General features: G+C 41.8%; 1 long non-coding RNA gene across 1 annotated transcript; it reads right to left on the bottom strand.

Annotated features, from left to right (window-relative positions):
- Positions 1-8,434: 8,434 nt before the first annotated feature.
- LOC116910141 lies at positions 8,435-10,021 on the bottom strand. The gene is made up of 2 exons (XR_004389137.1): positions 9,919-10,021; positions 8,435-9,263 (listed from the first exon to the last, which is right to left on the bottom strand). It is a non-coding gene; the product is annotated as an uncharacterized LOC116910141 (long non-coding RNA).
- Between the last annotated feature and the right edge of the window lie 15 nt (positions 10,022-10,036).

Below are 10,036 nucleotides of genomic sequence, written 5' to 3'. Positions count from 1 at the left end.
TGCAACTTAAGACACTTAACTTTGAATACCCAGCCCTGGATCCCAAGTGCAGCTCTGTTGTTCAAAAGCCATGTAACCTTGAAGAATGCATCCCTATGGTCAGGCCCGAGGACCTCCAAGGTCCTTAGCAGCATTGCTCTAGCCTTGCCTGAGCGACGGGCACAGAGGAAGGGATCTAGCATTTATACAGCACTTACTATATACGATACGCTGCCAGAGTCTTTTCCGAATCATCGCCAATAGAAACAAACACAAAGATGTCACCAGGTGCTGGACCCAGAGCTAAATACCTTAAAGGGCAACATGATAATGAGAACAGTTATCCCAGGCTTGGAAAGAAAGCAATCATTTATTCCCTGCCCTGTCAAAGCCTTATTACAGTTCTGTGTGAAAGCGCAGAGAGTGCAGCTCAGTGGAAGGGCGTCTGCTGTGGGCAACTCTCTCTCTGTTTAATCTCCAAGAACCAAGTAAACCAGTGAAGGTAGAATTCTCTCGCCAAGCTGGAGTGGGGTGGAGAAGCTATGAAAGATCAAACAGATCCCTTGAAGATACAGGGCAGACCCTGGGCTCCAAATGAGGAGCAAAAATAAAAAATAAAACGTGTGGAAGTCTCACATTGTGCAACGGGGAGTCCAGAGAGCACACTGAGCAGAAGTGACAGGGTCGGGGTTAAACACTCCCCCAAGCCAATGCTACTCATGCTTCCAAACTTGTCCCATAATGTAAGGAAATGCAGGGGTGGGGGAGTTCACTTTGATATGTTTGAGGCTCTCTGTTCTCATTCATAAAAACATGTATTGACTGTTGAGTCAAGACTGTAGACTACCACAGCCTCTTCTAGGGCATGACCCTGAGGGAGGGACAAATATGTGCATGCATCTCTCTGTTTATGAGGTAAGTCATTAGAGGCTACAGATGAGACAGGGACAAATGTGTGCATGCATCTCTGTTTATGAGGTAGGTCATTATAGGCTACAGACGAGATGGTGTTGCACTTGGTTGGGTTTTGTAGTTGTTGGTGGTGGTGTTTTTGTTTGGGTTTTTTCTTTTTTAAAGATTTATTCATTTATTTTATGTATATGAGCACACTGTAGCTGTCTTCAGACACACCAGAAGAGGGCATCGGATCCCATTACAGATGGTTGTGAGTCACTATGTGGTTGCTGGGAATTGAACTCAGGACCTTTGAAAGAACAATCAGTGCTCTTAACCACTGAGCCGTCTCTCCAGCCCAGGTTTGTTGTTGTTGCTGCTGCTGTTGTGGTTTTGTTATTTGTTTTTCTAATTGATAATGATGAGAGGTGTTATAATTGAACATCTAAAAATGTGCTTTTGGAAAGAAATGGGCATTTTTAAGGGTCAGGCTTAAACATTTGCTTGAGGAATCTATCAGACCCACCCCCACCCCCAACCCAGGCTCACCAAGCTCTTTCACTCCATGTTCTCAGAGGGTTCTGCCCGTCACCATTTCCTATATTCATCTAACTTATATACTAACAGTATTCCTTCCTCCCACAAGTGCTTGGGGTCAGGCAAGGAAAACAGTGCCTGACACAGACAGGTGCTCAATAGATGCTCACTGGATGGGTAGGTGAATGGATGGATGGATGGATGATGGATGATGGATGGATGGATGGATGGATGATGGATGGATGGGTGAGTGGTTAGATGGATGGTCTAAAAATCCAAATGAGAGCACAAAACAGAGGGTAGTGTATTAATGAAAACACAGACATGTACAAAAATAACAGCAAACAACCTCGGCAGAACTTCTGGGAATTTGGTTTTATATGCCAAACCCACATAAGCCTGCTGAAAAGGAGACAGGTCCAACAATGAAGGAATTTTATTGCTGCCTGCATGTCAAGAAGAAAAGGCATTTACCAGCTGCTGGCTGACTCAGAGTTTCATAGTTTATTTCCAACTTATCTATTTTTGAAACTGACTTCAGTTTTGCCTCCGGCTACCTACAATACAGTCCATCCCTTCCCATGCCTCACCATTCCTTCTTAAGCTCTTTTCTACAACTTAGCCCTTAAAATAGTCCCAGTTCCAAGCACTCCATCCTGCTGTCTGCATATACGATCAAAATACCTCAGAGGCTTCCTTGCTTCGGCACACACAGCTCCACGAGGGCACTCACATCTGGAAGTAAAACAAAACTCCGGTGTCAGCCAAGAGTCTTGATTCTAGATTCAGAAAATGTGCCCTTAGCCATCTGTGCCCCTGTACCTGTCTTTCATTCTGTGTATAATAAAATCAATTTCCAAGCTCATAAAAATAAATATTTTACACGTGGACCAAGTGTGGAGTTAGATTCTTGAGAAGCCAAGTTGAACTAAATTCTAGCAAAAGTGAAACATGTTAAAACCACAACATGAACATGGGAGATAGGTTCTTGCTTTCCCTAAGGAACTAATATATATGTCTTTGTCTTCATTTTAATTATGTGGTAGGGGGTTGGAAGCAGGTGCCCTTGAAGGCCAGAGGTGCTAGATCCATGGAGCTGTTGTTATGAGGGGCTAGCCATGGGTGGTTGGAACTGAACATGGGTCTTCTCTAAGAGCAGTAGATGCTCTTAATCACTGAACCACTTCTTCAGCCCTAGGTATAAACTTCACAGAGACAACACGAATCACATCTGTTGTCCTTTTTTCAGTAGAAAGCATCAAAATCACAGCTCGGAGTAGAGCACTAGATGGCATTTTCCCCACTCATTCAGTTCTGAACAGTAATATCCAGTGGTAACCAGTAAGTACAATCAAAGGTTGGGGTACTAGACAGTAGATGCCCCCCTGGGCTATCTTTTGGACAAAATGATTTAGGTGAGGAGCTCCCACTGAGTCTTTCTGTATGGGTATTTAAAAAGCAGGTAAAGAAATGCCCGAATTGTTGAACCACAACAAAGGCACAGGGGGAAACCCATTAGGCTCGTCAGGGAGATTATGAAGTAGCCCAAGACTCACAGAGCACACGGAGAGGAAGCTGGATAGGAAAAGGCCTGAGTCCCATGGCTTTCCACCAAGCTGAGGAGCAGACTAGCATCTCACATCGACATGACTATAGGGATGGTAGCTAACACTCACTAAGAGCTTGCTCTGGGGGTTGGGGATTTAGCTCAGTGGTAGAGCGCTTGCCTAGGAAGCGCAAGGCCCTGGGTTCGGTCCCCAGCTCCGAAAAAAAAGAACAAAAAAAAAAAAAAAAAAAAAAAAAAGCTTGCTCTGGTCCAGGTACTGGTCTAATGCTTACACAGCACTGAGTCACTGCAGGACTTGTGAACTGTGTGTCTTTATGTTCTCTCTAGGGGGAAACTAAAGGCTGTGTGGAAGAGATGAGCTGTCAAAGGATTTCGAGCGAGTACTGTGAATTGATGTATAAATATTACTTTCCAGAAAGCCTCCCTAGGGGCTGGGGATTTAGCTCAGTGGTAGAGCGCTTGCCTAGCAAGCACAAGGCCCTGGGTTCGGTCCCCAGCTCCGAAGGAAAAAAAAAAAAAAAAAAGCCTCCCTATGTAACCCAAATTGGCCCTAAACTGGCGATCCTCCTACCTCAGCCTCCCGAATGTGAGATTACAGGCATGCGCCACCACACCCAGCTTGAGATTTATATTTTTAAAAACACATTTCTTCACAGACTGAGGAGTATTTGCTGATGAAATAATTTTCCCTTTGCTTCAAAATAACCAGTTCAGGGGTTGGGATTTAGCTCAGGGGGAGGGCGCTTGCCTAACAAGCGCAAGGCCCTGGGTTCAGTCCCCAGCTCCGAAAAAAAAAAAAAAAAAAACCAGTTCGATCTATATGAGCTGTTAACTACTGAAGCTGCGACGAAGACACATGTCCCTTATCTTTTTGGGTCTGTTTCAGCTTTTCTAACATATACGTTTTCTTAGATCTCTGACTGCAATGTGGAGAGCTGATGGAGAGTGTAAAACCAGAAAAGATACAGTAGGGAACTGTTCAACTTGAGAGCAGACGAGAACTGAGAAGGCGCCCACCGATTGGAGAGAATATTTAAGAGGGGGTGAAAAAAAGCTCAGTTAAATAGGTGTGACAGAAAGAGAAAAATCTCGAGTTTAAAATCTACCTAGCTCAAGTGACTGGGGCAGTGAAGCTGTTAGCATTATAGGGTATAGAGAATTTGAGAGGAGGGCACGCACAGGAATGTCTGGTGGGGCTAGACAGTCTCAGGAGTTGCTTTTTAAGTAAGGCACATTAAATGCAACCTCATTGCAAACATATATGCTTATAAACTACCTATGCCGTTTACAGTGCAAACACATTATGAACCAAAACTCTATAGCAGAGCACATAAGCTGTACTGCTTCAACAGCTCACTCAGGGTGTGCAGTCCCTGCTATGAGGACTACTCGCTAGTCTGTGTGGACGATGGTGTACAACTGCTGGAAACCTCCCCTTAACTGCCCCGTAAAATCAGAGCACTCCTTCTCTGACAGCACTACATGAACTCCAATACACGGAACGATGTCCGTCAGCACCGTACCAGGGACTTTTCACCCCACATCTACCTCTTCCCTACCTCTGTTCGGCCTCCATTTCCTCCAGTTCAGAGTAGCAGTGTTCTGTTCGTGTGATGAAGACACGGAGATGCATTTGAGTCGATTTGCAAATAACCTCAGAGTTCTTTAGAGGTGTGTGCGAGCATTTACACTTACCTCTGCCCCAAGCTTGCCTCTGTCCACCAGGGGACAGAAACGCAAGTCACAGCACCTGCAGCTCATCCATTATTCTATGTAGCTTTGAAGGGGTTACATGCCCTCACACAAAAATCACTTTCAACACTCACACTTATTTCTAGTAAGGCATGCAACTTTCACCTGTAATTTAAGGACAGGGTGTGTCTTTTAAAAAAATAAGTAATTCTACATGGCAAATCATCACTTCACAGTTAAAGATGGTTGCCCCCCAAGCAGGGACTGACTTGCAGTTATGCTGGCAGAGCAACTTCAAATAGAGACTAGTGTGAAGGAATTCTTACGTGCATCTGCAATCTCCTTGAACAACTAGCGTGGCTGTAGTGGTAAGAAAAAAAGCAATGAGAGCCTGACTCAAAATCCCTAATGTCCACTGAAGGAAACAAAACAAGACAAGAAACAGGTTCAGTAATGTCTGTAGAATAACTCTGCCTTGGAGATTAAAACAGTGTTGTTGCTGTTGAACTCTCTTAGTATTGTATAAAATCGATCTAGAGGCTTTTATGAAGTACAATTAAAATGTAAACTCTGCTTCCATCCTCTTCTCTATAAAAACAAATCCCCAAATATCTTAAAACCCCAGTATCGGAAAAACCACACACAAAGTAAGCACATCCATAGCTTGGTGTTCATTTCTAAGACAAGCCGCAATTTAACTGAAGCTAGGAACAAGGTGACGGCCAAGGCTGCTCACAGAATCCACTGCTGCCCTCTAGCGGCTGAAAAAATAACACAAGCCACTGGTTTCAAGAACTTGAAGTACTAGCATACTATGACGTTCCTTACTAAAAGGGGAGTAGGGAGAAAGCTTGCCACAGCCAGAAAGGAACTCACCTTCACAGAACATGTAGTTTGGGAAAGATGCTTAAATTGAACCCCATACGGGGTCATGTGACTGATTATAGGAAGGTAGCAACATATTTGGCAAGAGTGAAAGGTTTCTGAATGTATAACAACCAAAACAACTTTTAATTCATGGTACAGCAGATCGGGCAGTGTTTCTGGCAGTGCTCATCTCTACTGGATTACACGACTTTGCTGCAGCTTTAGTCCCAAACGCACGTGCACTTGGCCAAGTGTCACCATGCCATCCCAGGCAATGTTGCCCAAGTGCTGGCTCAATCAGTCCGTTTGCTGTTTTTCCTGTAATATACAATTTTTTCTGCTCTTACAGAAATGTAATGACTTAATTAGGGAAACCAAAAACCTATTTTCCTACTATTATTTTTCAGTATGAGTTTGTTTATTTTGCCTTTGGAATGTACTATTTAAAATGAGTGTTTTAATAACTGTTTGAATTGCTCATTTCATAAAGAAACCACTCAACAATTTGCGCTTTCCCTCTGGATGTTGAACATCTCTAGAATGTTTCTCAGAGATTTGAGTGTCACCTTTTGAAAACTCATTTAGTTCCATGTTTTTTAATTGGGTTTTCTTAACATTTAATTTCTTGAGTTCTTTGTATATTCTAGAAACTAACCCTATCAGATGGATAGCTGGTATATATTATTCCCATTCTGTAGCTGTCCCTTGCTGAAGGTTTGTACTGAAGAGGTCCATTTTATTATTGGTCTTAATACCTACATTATTGGGGTACTGCTCAAAATCCTTTCCTTGACACATGAGTCCAAATGTATTCCCTAGAGTATTATCTAGAGTTGAGTTTTGTGCACTTGTTGGTCTTCATGCCTATGCTTGTCAGGGAATCCTGTTCAGAAAGCCCTTTCTTATGCCGTTAAATTCCAATGGATTCTCTAGAAGTGGTTCTCAACCTTCCTAATGCTGTAAATCTTTCATACAGTTCCTTGTGTTGTGGTGACCCCCCCAAGCATAAAATCATTTTCGTTATTACTTCCGAACTGTAATTTTGCTAGAATCATAATGTAAAATATCTGATATGCACAAAAAGGGTTACAATTCACAAGCTGAGAACCATTCCTTAATGGCCTTAGATCTTGATTCATTTGGAGTTGAATTTTATGCAGGATGAAAGATCATGTGGTTCTTCTGTGTTTGACCTTAACTGTGAAGAAGCTCTCAAATGTTTACTATATTCTAAGTGCATTGCATGCTAAGTGAACTTTGATTACACGGACTCCTAACAACTCAACATTATACCCACAGCTTAAGCTTCAACCCACATTGGAGAAGCTTCTCTTTATTGTAGATGGCAATTAATAAAAACTCATAACTAGTCAAGGTACAGAGAGCAAGGGAATGCAGACTGTTCCTCCCAAGGCTTGAGGACTACTGCAGGGGGCAGGGGGCAAAAGTGTAGTGTGCAGAGCTTTCGTGGCCAGTGCTAGAAATTTGACAGGAATTTGACATTGGGCCAGGACAAGGAAGTAGGCTCAAGATCTTGATCATCTTGGTAAGTCCCTGATAACCGTGGGATTTTGTTTATTGCCTTGTTTGTTCCTTGACTATTTTTGTTTATTGCTTTGTTTGTTCCTTGACCTAGAAGTGACTTTATTCTTTGCATGCACTTAGACTGGAGAAAGCAGACTGGAGAAAAATAAACTTGCTTCATCCTCAGTGGCTAGAGTCATGTTAAAGTGTTGTCTAATTGTCTTTTCCATCCTCACTCCCTCCATTGAGACACTGTTGACTGAGCTGGCCTGGTCAGTAGAGGCAGTGAACAATTACAGAGAAATTGAAGGATCCTAGTTCTCACAGGACTATAAGAGCTATTGGCCTGGTACAAAGTAGGTAGGTTATGGAGTTCCTGTGAAGGACCCTAAAGGCTTCTGCCAGCTTTACACCCACCACCTCAGGTCAAGATTAGGCCAAGTACCAGCTTCCTGAATTGGGTCAAGGCTAGGCCAAGTTCCATTCTCCACCCACAGTTCTCGGGAGAAGGGACGTTCTTGAAAAAACACAGAATGAACTGACAGTCACCTGACCCTCTGGTCCCAGATAAGAGTTCGAATGCTTGTCATATGCTTGCTAGCCAATAGATTCAAAGGTCAATATGCTTAGCAAGTAAATTTAAACTGTAACCTTGCTGATGTAACCTGTACCCCTAAAAAGTATAAAAATTGCTTACAGCCATTCGGGGCCGCCTTGTAGTCACTTGCCACGAGGGGCTGATTGAAGGTCGACCCCACGAGCCAGGAAAATAAACCTCTTGTATTTGCATTGAACTCCGGCCTCATGTCTCACTTGGGGGTGGGGTGGGGGTGTCTTCCCGCTAGTTAAGACTCACTTTGAGCCTTATAAAATCCTATCTTTTGAACACAGAAGGGCAACTGCATATTATGAACTCATAGCAGTTAAAGAGCATGCATACCACAAAAGTTCAAGACAGATCAAATCCCTTCATGGAGCGAGAAGGTAGACATCAAGTCCCACGCCTAGTGGAACTGTTTGCAACTGAAAGCTACTGCGGGAGGGAAAGGACATCTTATCAGAAGTGTAGCTCTTGGGGTTGGGGATTTAGCTCAGTGGGAGAGCGCTTGCCTAGGAAGCGCAAGGCCCTGGGTTCGATCCCCAGCTCCGAAAAAAAAAAAAAAAAAAGAAGTGTAGCTCTTGGTAAGTCAACCACACCTAAGTGAAAAGCCACACAGTCAAGACTACATGGGCAGCATCAACTGCCTTCATGGGTGTTTTTGAAGAAAAAAAAAGAAAAGCTGACACTAAATGGGTAAGGAAGAGAGATGGATCTGGGTAAGTTAAGAGGGAGTGAGTTTGATCAAAGTATGTATAAATTCCTTTACAATAAAATGTTTTAGTAATTAAAGTTTAATAAGGATTAGAACAGAATTTCTAATTTCTGAAACAATCCTAAATATACTTCTTCCATTTTCTATAATGTATTAAGGTACAACATTCTCATCTGTGATTACAAAATCAAAAACTGTGTCTTCCAGTATCAAATTCAGCCAAGAAACAATTCTTTTTTGTAATAAACATTTACATCTATCTCTTTAGTATACAAACTTGCTTTTTACCCTAGGTGGTAAAATTATATAAATAAATGCTTATATACCAATTTTATATACCTATATACATAGATAAAAATTCTTGAGTAAAGAATTGGTGCTAGAGCCAGGTGGAGTGGTATTTATAATTTAATATGTTTATTATTTAGTATTAGCACTTTGGAGCTGAAGCAGATCTCTGTGAAGTCAGCCTGGTCTGCAAAGAAAAGTCCAAGAAAGCCAAAGTTAAAGAGACAAACCAAAAAAAAAAAAAAAAAAAAAAAAAAAAAAAAAATGGTCACTGGATAGTTTAAAAGCCCTGCTCTGAAGCCTGGCCAGATCTGTGCACAGGAGGAATATTAATGAAAATATCCACCTATATTATTTTTTATTACAGACAGGTTTCCATTTCCCTTTCTCACATTTAGTTTTAAAGAAAATGCATCCAAATCACATTCTTGACTGTGTGTAGAGATTAAAAAGAATCATGTACACTTATTGTCAAACAAAGCTATCATACATTTATTAAGACACTGCTGCTAATTTAAGCAGATTCCATAAGTCATTATCCATATATTATCACACACACTTGGAAATGTCTGGGATGTAGAGATGGGATGTTTTGACTGAATCTGAAAAAGAATAGAAAAAGTCATATAAACTCACCTATAACTGCTAGTTGTCACAAGCAACATGGACCACCACTGCATTTTGAGAGGCAAGATAGCTAGAATGCTTTCTTCACTTTGCCCAAGATCTTTCTATCTTTAAAAATCTTTTTCTCTGATGAAATCTTATCAGTACTCTCCTTCAACATTCACAAATCTAAGGTGAAACAGTCAGCTGTGGTAAGATTAATTGCCAAGTTCAGTGTCAGGACACCCGTGTCAGGTCTAAGATGTAGCCATATAGGAAACACCCTGTTTTAAACAATGACCAGCAAAAGTCCATTTCATTCTTGAGCTCTACCAATTACAGAGCGTGAGTTCGCACAGCTGTAGCGCTGTCAATTCATCTCTCTTTGTGGGTTACACATTCAGAACTGCAGTTTTGGTGACAATTACTGAATGCAGTATTAACATGTAACTTCAGAAGGAGGCAGACCATTGTGACTGGGGATTAGAGATTCCCAAGGCAGGTTCAGGTCAGTCGGACAGTTCCTGTCATTTGCACCCCACTTCCCTAAACAAGCTAGGAGCAGAGACAGAGCAAAGTCAACAAGGTGCCTCTAAGCCGAATGATACACCCTAAAACCCACATAATTATTCTAAAAGAAAATTTTCTTACTTCATAAAAAAAATCTTCAGAAGTCTGAGTAATGATGCAACCTGAAAAAGGAAAAGATAACTGTTTAATTACCCACAGAGTAGTTAAACCTGAGCCCAGAAGGAGCCAGCACTTAGAA

The sequence above is a fragment of the Rattus rattus genome, chromosome 9 (genome assembly GCF_011064425.1).
Source record: "Rattus rattus isolate New Zealand chromosome 9, Rrattus_CSIRO_v1, whole genome shotgun sequence".
Lineage (NCBI taxonomy): Eukaryota > Metazoa > Chordata > Mammalia > Rodentia > Muridae > Rattus > Rattus rattus.
Note: the sequence above shows the minus strand (reverse complement) of the source record. Positions and strands in the feature narration are given on the sequence as shown.